Source organism: Bicyclus anynana, chromosome 10, assembly GCF_947172395.1.
Source record: "Bicyclus anynana chromosome 10, ilBicAnyn1.1, whole genome shotgun sequence".
NCBI lineage: Eukaryota > Metazoa > Arthropoda > Insecta > Lepidoptera > Nymphalidae > Bicyclus > Bicyclus anynana.
In genome coordinates this window covers 2,632,156-2,646,144 of record NC_069092.1, presented here as the reverse complement: position 1 = coordinate 2,646,144, position 13,989 = coordinate 2,632,156, and the positions used below count along the sequence as shown (strand labels likewise).

Here is a 13,989-nt window from a genome sequence, read left to right as displayed (position 1 = left end):
GATTGCCAGATTTCCCACACGTAGAGAATTAACGAAATTCTCAGGAATGCAGGTTTCCTCACGATGTTTTGCCTTGACCGTTTGGTACACGTGATATTTAATATCTTAAAATGCACATAACTGATAAGTTGGAGGTGCATGCCCAAGACCGCATTCGAACCTACGCCCTCCGAATCGAAGGCAGAGGTCATATCCGCTGGGCTATATTACGAAAGGACAACAATAAATATTCAAAGATATAGTGCTCTTTTAGTTTAAATAAAACTTCATAATAAACATATTAACATGTATATTTGGAATGCTATAATTTTATAACAATTTTGATCACATTAATTTTTTGACCGAATATACCGAAAAGTTTTAAAAGAATATATCATCCCTATCAAGATATTAAAGAATAGACATAGTATAGCATCAAATAAATGGCGCAACAACAAATAACATCTTCATTCTTGACACACAGAAGTCATTTAAGCAATAAATATTTACAATTAAATCTTTACCTAAATATTGATCTATGTAACTGTATTTACACTGACAATCGAAAAAAAATTAAGCTAAAAATCAAATTCTAACTACATTAAAAAAAAATATGTCATTGATTACATAATTAAAACCTAACCCCATCGATCTATTAAAAAGTGGATGCACAATCAGCGACCAAAAAACGTCCCCACTCAATGAGTGCCAAACACAACTTCTTGGCACTCATTCAAGTAGTCGCATTTGCAAATTCAACCTTAAACCCAATCCTTACGGTTGATTTGCTATGAATTTGGGATTTAATTGAATATTGGACTATATTTAAAGGCCTTTAGGTATAATTCTAAAACTGTCAAAGCAAAATTGGCCATTTTTTAAGTGAAATTTTCTATATGATAGTGCGTCCTTTTATTATGAGAGGTCAATGCCTAACCCTTGGAAAACATTTATTAATCACTGAATGGTTTAGATACATGCTCATAATAGAACCAAAATCCTTATTTTTAAGATTACCAGAAATTATTAGTCTATTTTGGAGCCTTAGTTGACAAATTAAAATTTCATTTTTATTTTCAGTGTATTTATTTATGACTATGCTCGCCCATAGAGAATATTTGCCCATTAATGATCCTTACGGTGCATTTACAAGAATACATCAGTCTTTTAGTACAGCGCCAGTAACTTCTCCCCACTCTTCCGTACTCCCGATGAAAGCGATGTCCTTGCAGTATCAACACTTGGCCCCCTTTGGCTGTATTGAAGATCCGAGCTGCTGAATAAAATTAGGGTAAGAAGGGAGGAAAACGTTCACTTAAGGGAAAAACGCTCTGTTTTTCAAAGAATTCATTTAACTTTGCTACTAAAAATTACAGGTACTTTAACTATTTAGTAATCAACTTATTGACATCAAACGTATTTATCAATAACCATTAAATATAAGGAAAATATTACATAAATATCAGGTTTGAGCGCCATTACACCATAATTTTGGGTAATACCGCTAAGGGTAAGCAGTAGACGCTTAAACATGTTCCAAACATATTTAGCGAGATCCATTTCTATTACAAAGCATGACTTCTAAGATTCAATCTTTAGAAAAAGTTAATCTTTATTTTTAATCAATAATTAAATAAGTGTTAAAAACTTGGACTAGTCGACGAAAACACCAGACTGAAAATTAGATCAAAACAACCGTAAATAAACAAATGCACTTCACGATCGCATGCCATGAGCTGACTGTCCAATACGTGTCTCTGTCTTTTAAATGCCCTGTTTTACTGTATGTTCAATTCTAAACAAGTTAGAGGGGAGTGCCATTAACCCAGAGAGCGCTATTTCCCCTTCTTACCCTACTGATGTAGTAAGGAATAATTTGTAAAGAATTTATTCTGTTGTCGACACAGTTGGACATTCAGACTGCTATACCGTGGAATTTATTAGTAATACACATTTGAATGAAAAAATACAGCACAATCTTTCTATTACTGTATAATGATGAAACTTGTATACAACTTACGTTCCCTTCGTTTTGTGAAGATATTTCTTCCAGGCTATTCGTCTGATCTTCCGGCGTTTTCATTTACTTTATTAGATCCTTGTGCGTGATTATGAATACCAACGTCAGCGATGACGTCTTTCCCTATAGTGATAACTTTAGCTTTGCACGGTGGAATGCTGTAATAATTCGTGCAATACCACGTAGTGCGATCTCGGGTGGTGTTTCGTTTGTTGTAAGTGTAGTCGTCCATGTGAAGGATATAACCACCCCTCTGTGAAGATGTAAAGTATATACCTGGAATTGTGAAGTTCCATTGAAATATTACTTTCACTTACACTACACTTTATATAGACTGTTTCACAGAGTGTCGTGGATATATATACTTACTCTTATATATACAATGGGGCTGGGGAGTATTTCCAACTCTGGGGTTATATTCTTTACCGAAAATTAAAAAAAATGTTCAAGGAACATGTGTTCTAAAATTAATATTTTTGGGGTAAATAATATTTCTTTTGTACTTAAATAGATCTTTGAATGTGTACCTTAAACGCATCCTTTTAATCATGACGTAGCAAAGTTTTACGTATTTTATTTTTTTTAAATGCAAGGATAGATAAAGGACAGTGTGTTACATGGATTGGATGGAGTCGGAATTATTTGAAATATTAAGTGGACTCGTCAACACTTTGAAGTTATGGGAAATACTCCCGAGCACCCTGTATATTATATACCGCAACGCAGAGATAAATATAGTGCTATTGCTTAACAAGCGTAGTATCAATACTATCATTATAAATTTATAATGTTCCGAATACCGGTTTCTTTATTCTATCGTAGGTACCTTGGAGGTAATAAGACTTGACATACGAATATACAGCCTTAGTATAATCCTTCGCTTTAAGCGAAGGATTTCGTCTTTGTCAATAGAGTGGTTTTGGGTTCAGAAGACTTTTTTTCAATATATCTCTAACTACAAATTTATAAAATCATTGTTAAAACAAATAATTTTTAATGGTTCATAAATTTTCAATACAAATTTATTTGCTAACAGCCTGCTTTCTAGAATTATATGTATATATCTCTAAACAAATCTAAATACGTTGTTTGCTGAAATTACAACAAAGTATTTGTAATTCATAGTAAGTAAAAAAAAAAATTTAGAAGAAAAAATTTCTTTATACATTATTTTTATTTTTTTACTTAGTACGGATTTTGTGCTTGCTAATTTAGTTTGGCTTAGAGATACGTTAGTCGAATAGCACGACTTTAATATAATATCACGGTCTGTGTATCCTAATAATTCATATATTCATTATAAAAACTCATGTAATGTAAATAAGCTTAAAATTATCATAAAAACGTTGGTAACATGGTATGTATATGGTAAAATTGACAATGTTAAAATGTTTCTTTTAAAATAAGCATTTTTTGTTTTTGCTTAGAAGGTGCAAGACACAGGAAAGTTAATAATAAATAAATAAAAATAGACAACTTAATATAATTTGTATCGAAATAATTTTTAAAAAATTAAATCAATATTTGTGTAACATTTCATCGTCAGGTAGATTATTTGATAACTGTGTCAAAAATATATGTATCTGCAGCACCAAAGTAAAATATTTCAACGCTGTCAAACTTACATCTTAAAAAAAATGTTAATTCACTAGGTTTGGGCGACTCAAATGTCTAGGTAGACGGGGAAACTTCCACTCTAGCGCACTAGAGGGGTGATTGTGGTCGTTATTCAATATGACGATTTGATCTTGAATTGTGTGAACTTTGGCCGTACAGTCGGCGTTCGTCGCACATTTCCATATTTTTTTGATGTGGTTGAGACAGTAACTTCTACAGATGAACGAATACCCGTTTATGACCAACTGACGTGTACCTCGGCTTGATGTTCTGAAAAATACTGAAAGAATATTTGGTTTTTTCAAGCATATTATAGGAATGGAATTGTATTGCCAAATGTATTGTCAATTGTAGCGAATTCAATGAACAATTTTCTAAACAAAATAAAAAATTTATAAGAAAAGCTATTGTTTTCGTTGTAAAAAATATAAAACTTTTAAATTTTGAGATATAAACCAAGTAATAAGTAACACAAACAACTTTTCTCCTTATGTTATGAGATCTATTAACTCATCAATTTGCTTTAATTACAAAAACGAAAATTACAATGTAACAAAATACTGAGGAATTTAAAAATAATCCAGTTATAATTATTTTACAATATTTCGTATTATCTATGATTGTATTTAATTTAGTACATTTTCCAACATTAATAAAATCATTGATGGAGTACAAACAAACAGACATTACACTTCAAAAAGGCTCATTAAGTCTAAAAGCCATCAAAAAAAATGTTATCCCCACTTATTCAGGTTGAACTTGAGGCTAAGTTTTACAAGAGATTAATGACGCTGGATGAAGATTGACTATTAAGGGTTTGTTTTCTATAGTCTATACCACAGAACAGAAAACACTAAAAGCTTACGCTCCTTTAATCCGTGATCTGTACTAATATTATAAATAGGTAAAGTTTGTGAGGTTGTAGGGATCTGGATATACTGAATCTATTTTGAAAATACTTTTACCACTAGAAAGCCATGTTATTTGTGGCTATATTTTATCCCCGAATTCTCACGGGAACGGGCACTACGCAGAATCTCGGGGCGTCGGCTAGTTGAAATAAATATCAGAATTGTTTTAAATATTTTGTAATGTCCGTAGTTGTAAAGGTAATTTTTTTTTAATAAAACTTATAAACAACTTTCTCTAGTTTTTGGTTTGGTATACAAACCCACGCAACGCCAATCACAATTAAAACTAGAAATACACTCCACACAATAGGATTATTTTTAATTCAATATAATCATTGAACATAATTTTAACATTTCTGTAGGTACATAACATTTTTCATCATGAACAAAATATTGAATAAATATAATTTGTACATTAATTTAACTTTCAAAAAAAAGCTAGATACTACAAAAGTAGTAATTGGAACATAAATCGTTAGGCAAGTCGATGAAATATTGTGTAATGAGCAAGAAACAAAACAACAAACAAACAAACTTTTATGTTTTTGCTCATTATACAGGGTGCTCGGGAGTATTTCCCATAACTCTGGGGTTATATAGTTTACCGAAAATTATTTAAAAATGATCAAAGAACATTTGTTCAAAAATTAATATTTTCGTAAATAAATTTCTTTTGTAAATAGATCTCAAAATGTGTACCTTAACGCATCCTTATAATTATGACGTACCCAAATTGTGCCCAAACTTTAAAATTTTAAAATGCAAGGATAGATAAACGCGTGTGTTACATGGCTATTCGGAATTAATTTGTATGAAAACATAAAAAAAAATATTTTTTAGTTAAAAATATTAGTTATGCAGTTAGGCTCCTATCGTCAACATCTTAAAGTTAAGGGAAATACTCCCCAGCACCCTGTATAATGTTAATTAAATATTTTATAATTACATAATATTAATTAACAAACAAAAAATAACTTGGCAATGTACAACTTTTGTATTTTTTTGTATCTTACTAATAGGTAACTTACAGCTACGATAATTCTTACTTTCATATTTGTACTGAGTTTGCAATATCTATTATAAGACTGCTAGATCTCAGACAAGACCTAAAGTTTCATACTATAAACCTTATAGTTTCACCCAAGTGCCATCTTGACCTCTCGTGTAGGCTGGTGCGGGGTGCGTATGGTTCAGGTCACCTGGTGTGAACAGACCTTGCATACTATGGACGAAGGCCTTGCAACCCCTTTTCCTTTTAGAACAATACCAAATCACTTTTCCCGTAGTACACTCCCACTGCTTCTTGTAGGTATAATTGTTGTACATTAGCAAAGGATTCTTCTTTCGGTTACTTGGCAGGAAACATACTAGAAACATGTTTCATTAAATTAAAAATTGTATTTTTTGTTTATATTCTTCTATTGTATTATTATTGTTATATTGTTTTTCTAATTTCTTAAAAAAAAGTGTGTGTCAGCTCCGACACATGAATGAAGTTTACTCTTTCAGATCGACTGTCTAAATAGGTGTATATTGCCCCGCAGCATACACTATGTACGTCTCAATACCTACGCCTGAAAAGTGAAAGGTGCGCAACCGAGGAGCAGCAGACCGCGGCGTGCGCACCCGCCAACAGCGTGCGTGCGTAACGCTGTCATTCGTTCACCGAATTTTACTACCCATATTTTTTTCATACCCGGGGCTATATATGAAAAATCGATTCTTAAGGAGTAAACTTCAAAAATCAACTTTATTTATTAATTTTGATTGTTGATTAAAAGACGGAGTTTACTGAATATACTTTAAATGAAACAATAGTGCCAGTCATACTTCATTTATTGCAATCTATTTTAAAAAAATAGTAATAAAAGAAAACACTGTTGCAATATTCCATAAAGTAACTGATAAAAATACATAATGTTAAAATTTCTGATCGTAACGCTTCTCTTAAATTTAAAAACCTAAAATTGTATAATTATTTTTTATGCTGTTTGTCAAACTTTGTTGATCAAACATAATCTTAATCTTTACCATGTCTCGTTCTATGATATTTTGACGAAAGATGCCGTGTGCGATACCACCTGGCATGTAATGATTTATTCATACTATTAACGTAGGAACTGTTAAAAAAATATATCCCCCGAAACACACGTTGTAGTAGTCGGGGATCCGTAGAACATTTTTTACAACTGATTACTATCAAGTTAATCTCTCCGACGTTTTCGTAAAAAATAAAGTTGATCGTCTCATCAAACTACTCACGAAAAATTAACTTGACAGTAATCAGTTGTAAAAAAATTTCTACGGATCCCTGACTATTGCTTTCTATAGGTCAGTGTAACTGTTGTACGCGAGGAGCAACAACAACCGTCGCAAATTATGTGCTGAAACAGAAAGCATAGCTATTAGTTTTATGGGATACTAGCCTATACCCCATACTTTCACCCGCGTATTTCCCGTAACCATGAGAATATATAACCGTAACAAATGGCGTGGTCTTCTAGTGGTAAAAGAATTTTCAAAATCGTTTCAGTAGATCCAGAGATTAACCGCCTACAACACCACAAACTTTCTTCTTTATAATATTAGTATACTTCGAAGAACTAGGTTGAAGAAGAAGGTTGAACATCACTGGTAGATCGCTGTATTTGATTTTATATACATATACAATACAATAATCAGGTTACATTCGCTAACTATATTTTTTTTCGATTAGAACGATGCCCATTAGCGTTGCGTTACGCTGTGACGTTTTCCATATATTTTAAATGACATGCCACATTAAAGCGTCGAGTCGTCGCAGCGACCGACAGTGTTTCATATGTTTCGTTCCATTATTGAGACTGACTGGGTGCGTGCGTCATCGCCACGCAGGTGTGCCATACAAAGCGTTGATCCTTTGCAACGACGCAACGCACTAATTAGGCCCTTACTCATTGAAGTTATGAAAATAGCAACTAACAATGTAGGTACCGTCCGATCTCGGAAAAACAACGAATTAAAAGTTTGGGTCATACATTCATACTCGTATCATCACGAACAGAGATGAGCACTGTATCGACTCGAGGCGTACAAATGTATTCTTTGTATGAAACTCATTACTGAAACGTACACTAATCGGAATCGTAACGGAATCGCATCACAACTTTTAGTTAATAGGTGACCTCTGTCCTGTATAGATCGTATAGCAATTAGTTTATAGGTGTCCTCTGTTCTGTGATACCCTTATAACATCGTATAGCAGGCGACTCTTGATTCTTTGTTCTTCAGGGGTACTTTTACGTTTTAGAATAACTTTTTACTTACTAGTAAATATATACTTACAGCATTGTCTCTATTTATTATATATATCGTTGCAATTGACTTTCGAGTGATTATGTTCACCTCTGGCTTCGATTTCTGTATCATCCTTTGATACGAAGCAGCGAGCTCTGCAGCCCTGGTGCACCTTGGCACATATCCAGAGTACCGTCCCAGTTTTGATACTGGTCTTGGCTTTTTTGTATATATGTCCTCTAAACAACAAAGCAGGATGTTTCCTATATTCAAACTGCAAATAGACTATTTCTGGAAAGAGCAACATTTAATTTTTCATCATAATTATATATTTAATAGGTGCGTGGTTACCTATAAGTTTGACCAACTAAACTTACTCTTTAATAAAATACACCATTCTGGATTAACATGCGATTTTTTTTATTCTTTACAAGTTAGCCCTTGACTATTCTCACCTGATGGTAAGTGATGATGCAGTCTAAGATGGAAGCGGGCTAACTTGTTAGGAAGAGGTTGAAAATCCACAGCCCTATCGGTTTCTACACGGCATCGTACCGGAACGCTATATCGCTCGGCGGTACGTTTTGCCGGTAGGGTGGTAGCTAGCCACGGCCAAGGCGTCCCACCAGCCAGACCTGGACCAATTAAGAAAATCTCAACCTGCCAGCCGGGGATCGAATTCAGGACCTCCGTTTTGTAAATCCACCGCGCATACCACTACGCCACGCAGGCCGTCAAAAATTACGTTTTCTTCTTCAACAATTAATTTAAAGAGTATCACTTAATTATAAAATAATTATAGTTCTAGTGCCTTTTAGGTAAAATAAAATAAAACAACCAAGTAAACCATAAATATGTTTTTTAAAGCCTTATCTGATATTGAAATTTCATTTTTTTTTATTAGAAATACAAATCAAAATTTGTGAGCCATCATCATCACCATCCGTTGGTGTACTGATTGGTGATCTTGAATCGTTTTGTACCTTATGTACTCGCGTAAGATCAAATCTAAGTCCTATGGCTTGAATAATATACTACTACGGTTTTAATAATATAATAACCACGTTCTTACGAGTACAAAAAAGGACATGGGATTATTTTCATTCCGGTAAAACATACTGTTTCCGATGCATAGTTAGAAAAAAATTACACGCCGGTGAAGCAATAGCAATAGCTATAAATAATTAAAGCAGCCATACTCGAGAAATACTGTTTACCAACAAACAAATTAAAAATGAGGGTATAAATCGCGTCATTTCACACCATAATTATAATTAACTTGGTCTTAAATTAATGAAAATAAATTTAATTAATAAACTTAAAACAATTAGATATAGTTAATATATTTTGATTAATATTTTATAAAAAAAACATAATTTTAAATGAAAAAGTTATGAAATGACAACCGTTTTATACCCTCATTTCTAATTAGTTTGTTAGTAAACAGTACTCTTCGAGTATGGCTTTAGAATAAATAGTATAGATTATGTATACATATATATACATACTCTATAATAGCATAATTTATTTGGTCTGATTGATCACGTCTTCACTGCTATATTTAGTGTACTTAGTTCTAGATAATTTTGTAAAATAGTGTTAAACAAAAAAAAATATTAACCTTGGCTGAGTCTGTTGTGGGCTTCTTGAAGGAAGGCGCGTTCCAAAAGTGCTTGTAGACTAAGCCTAATTGTAATAAATTAATTTTGATTTTTAAATAGGGATCTACTATTGGTCGTCAGATTCTAATTTATTAAGTGAATATTCACAGTCAGTCAGTCAGTGACTTAATTGATGTAGTTCTCAAACGCCATTTCATCTTGGATCTCAAAAGTTCTTCATTGATGAACTTTAGCAGTGTTATTGAATTTATGTGATTGATGCACAATGACATATGTTTCATAGATTTATCTTTTGTTTTGTGTACGTATTTCTAGTGTTATAATTATTTAATCAAATAAATAAACTTTGTTTTTCCCATACTAAATGACACACAATAACCGTCAGCTTTTGCGTTCAAAGAGTATACAGGAAGAAAATTTTTTTAGTGCGGATATTTTTATATTTTGTACATAAACAAAATTTAATGATCACGTATTTTTTCTTTTTTTTTTAACTCAAAATAACAAAATTATCGTTAGCTAAAGTTATTTACTTTTGAACAGAATTTTAGGGTCACCCTATTGTGCGTTTATTTTATTTTCGTTTGATACCTAAAGGACGTCACCAGATCACTTTTAAGCTGAATATATCTTGTTTAGTAATAATATGTACATTATTTTGTTATTTTAGAGACATAAATTAAAAAAAAAATTACATAAAATGTATCGAACTGTTTGCAGATTTATATTCTATTAATGATACAGAACCACGAAAAAAAATATCCGCACTAAAGACCGAATCACCCTGTATATGTTGTGTGTGCCTAGTGGCAGTTTGATACTATTACTATCGCGTTAACGTAAACGCGAATTTCTAAGGAATTGAAACAGCGCCATCTAGTGGCACTACTGCACAACTGTTTCAATTTCATATCAATTCGCGTTTACGACAACGCGTTAGTAACAACACTAGGCACACTGTACACGCAATACCCAAACAGAGGTCAGTTTATTGTTCCAAAAAAATGTCTACTTTCTAGTAATAATACTTCTTTTCTGTCGTTCTCTTGGGTACCCAAATATCGTTCGCCCTCTGACACATCGGTACATGGTTATGTACACCGTTCATTTCTATCGACGAATGGTCTTCGTTGATAAGGCAGGACACTTTGCACCCGTTGTGGACTTGGCTACATCTCCAGAACACTTTCCCGGACCTGTTTCGCCTTATCCTTTTGTATACGTTACCGTTGAACAATAGAGATGGGTGTTTTTTGTTCTTCGATATGTATGTTACCGCTAAAATATTAAAATATATAATTAACTAAATTAATTTATATTTAAGGTAAATTGATTGGTTTATATCATTATAAAGCATACGTTGTACTTGTTTAACCAAGCGATTTACACCATCAGCAAGGCAACTTGCACCCAAGGAAGTTAAAACAACGGCATTTACATTAGATTTGTTATCCATTTAACTGCGCCCGGGTACTACACATCCCAGTATTGTTATACCCAGCATTGTTATGTGCGTGCGGGTACTACAGTAAATACCCGGCACCTCGAGCTGGGCTAAACTTTGAAATGAAACGAAAAAAAAATAGTGAGAAGCATTCTCATATCGATAGAAACGTAATAATAATTATAATTAATCCTAGCTCCAGTCAATTGGCTTAATTGTTATAAAATATATTTTATTAATTGGCTCAAATCTGATCTGATACCGTAAAAACTCTAGTCGAGTCGAGACCGGACTAAATTCTAGAAGACAAAGTCTAAGCATAACTCAGACAAGGTTACCTCTACGCCTTATGATGACTATTGAGATGAAATGTAAACTAAAGTTACCTTGCTTCTTTAGATGTCGAGTTCCTGTCGACTTGGTGGTTCATATATTAAATTTTAACTAAATAAACTTTAACATCTTCTAAAATGAGGGAACAACTTTTGAACTGAAAGAGTCAATTAACATTACCGTTTATAAAAAAAAACTCTAAAGGATTGTTAGTATGTTTATTAAAATATTTCTTTTTGGACAATTGATTTAAAGCAAATATGTACATTTTAGTTACTATCAACTAGACAGTAAGGTAGTTTTTCTTGACTTACACGTCAAAGACATCTTGACTTGAACTCTAAGAGCTTTTCCTTGTAAATATGAATTGAAAAAGCCCTTATAGTCCTGACCAAATAGTCTAAAGATCTTTCAAATTTACATTTCTCAATTTAAAATAACAACAATGATAAACTATTTCATTACATATTATCTAAACATTATCGAAGAGCAAAAAATCATTTTTAAACCTATAATATAACAAAGTTCATCGAGTATCACGTTTTAAAAACATGATTTTAAAATGGCTTGTACTTTATTCAAATACGCCTATCGGTTATTATTGCATTAAAAAATGTTAACCCATATCATTAAAGTGTAAGAAACTGAATACACAAAACTAAGTCAAACTCAGAAAGTTGATATCTCAGTTGACAGGTTCCCTTGGGTCAATTTAGGTAAATATAGAAATTAAATGAACAAACATATCAATAAAGTTAATACTTGAATTTTTAAATCTCCTCAAGACGCTAAAAGAAATTCTCTATTCATTTCTTGATTGAGCATTCAAAATATCTACAACTAAGTAACTAAATAAATACGTAACTAAGTTTTTTTATTTTAATTGTCACCATCACCGATCAACTAATCGAACAGTTTAGTTTCTGTACGAATTAATAACATGAAATAAATATATCTTATTGCAATGCATATCAACCACAATAGTTTTAAACCTAATGTTAAATAAATCGAAGAAAGTTAGAAAGCATTTATCATCAAAAATATAATGTCGCTACGTATTTTCTCTACAACTTGCGATTTTCTTAAACCATATTTCTTGGATTTTTTTCATAGTTTACCACATGCAAACGCGGATTTTTTCAGAAATTCTCATTAAAATCATAGTTATTCAATTCATATTCTTAAAAAAAAAACACTTAAAACATGCAAATATGTAACACTTTCTTTTTCCAAATTTAGAGAAATTCTCAAGATATCAATTAAATTTTTTGAAACAACAGCTCCACTTGCGAAAATGTGACGTCATTTGAGTATGTAAATATTTCCAGAAATCCCCACAAAACAAAGCTTAACTTAACCGGTTAGACTAAGTTAATTTCTCTCTGGGAATTGGTTTTGGTTTGGATTGAGCCAGGCGCGGGGTGTGGCAATGCTCATCGAACACTGCCTGGATCCTGTCGATAAAGTCCGGATGCGACTTGATGAAGGCCTTGCATCCTGTGCGGGTGCGCCTGGAGCAATGCCACAACACGCTGTTAGATGACAGCACTTTGTATGTGTAAGTATAGTTCCTGTACATTAGAAGCGGGTGCTTCCCTTTCCCCGATGGCAGTAAGAGACCTGGAAAATAATGTACCTATTATTAGATTTTTAATTAACCCTTATTGTTTTAATTAAATCTTATTAAAACAATCGAATAGTTTGTCTATTCTCTTAGTATATTATTGATCGGACAAAACAATAATAAAATCGTGGGGCGCGTGACTGTTAATATTTATTTATTACGCAATGCCCCACGACTTTATTATTGTTTTTAACCAAAAAAAAAAAAACGAGGAAAAAACTATATTTTTTTTGTTTGTATATATGTTCCGCCGCCGCCACCACCTTCAAACTGATCAACAGTTAGAACATAATATGATATATAGAACATAGTATGATGTAATTTTTCGCTTTTTAGTTTAGTAAGTAGGTATGTTTTTGAAGTCGGTTGAATTTTTTTCATTAAACTTTAGCTATGATTAAAAGCGTGGTGTAATGACTCGTATATTGGCCTTTACATTATTTACTTCATACCTAACACCTTATATCTTGAAAATATTTTTTTTACTTATTTTATTTTTATGTTTTCAACATTTTAGTTTTTATTAAGTAATATTTTTTATTCTGCCTATTTACTTTCACTGATTTATTATTTAATACAAGGTTGTCAATTTGTTTCAGTTTACCGCTCAGTATATAATCAGCCATGTTGGATTTTTTTCATAGTTTACTCTATTGTACCAGTCAAGCAAGGCACGCTAATTAAAACGGTTAAATAATTAAACGTGTTTTGTGTAAGTAGTTGTTAATAAAATGGACCAAAAACGTTATGACATGGTAATTTTTTTTGTTAATTATTTTATTAACTAACTTCAAACGGATTTCTAAACACACCTGGCACAGAAGCGTAAATTTAGGGAAAATAACAAACAGTCATTATAAATTTATTGCTTATATTTATTATCCACTTATTTGTAAAATAATAATTGCCCGTGATAAAAAATAATTATTAAATAATGATTAATCACAATCCATAATATTATATTATATCTTAACTACTAATAATACTATAAAGATGGACAATACAAACACATTGAAGCGTCGGGCACACGATTGTTTAAATTTAAATTTTCATTCAAATTTTAATAAATAAGAAAGAAAAATTTTTTTTTTAAATAAAAAAAAATGTCGTAGAGCCTGAGCTATCAAGACCTTTAAAATTAAATATTAACGCTAAAACTGTGT

The 13,989-nt window shown here is 32.1% G+C and overlaps 1 long non-coding RNA gene across 1 annotated transcript; it reads right to left on the bottom strand.

Annotated features, from left to right (window-relative positions):
* Positions 1 to 272: 272 nt before the first annotated feature.
* Positions 273 to 10,445, bottom strand: LOC112050726 (uncharacterized). Its single transcript, XR_008251173.1, has 3 exons — positions 7,852 to 10,445; positions 2,000 to 6,911; positions 273 to 1,252 (listed from the first exon to the last, which is right to left on the bottom strand). It is a non-coding gene; the product is annotated as an uncharacterized LOC112050726 (long non-coding RNA).
* Positions 10,446 to 13,989: the final 3,544 nt, after the last annotated feature.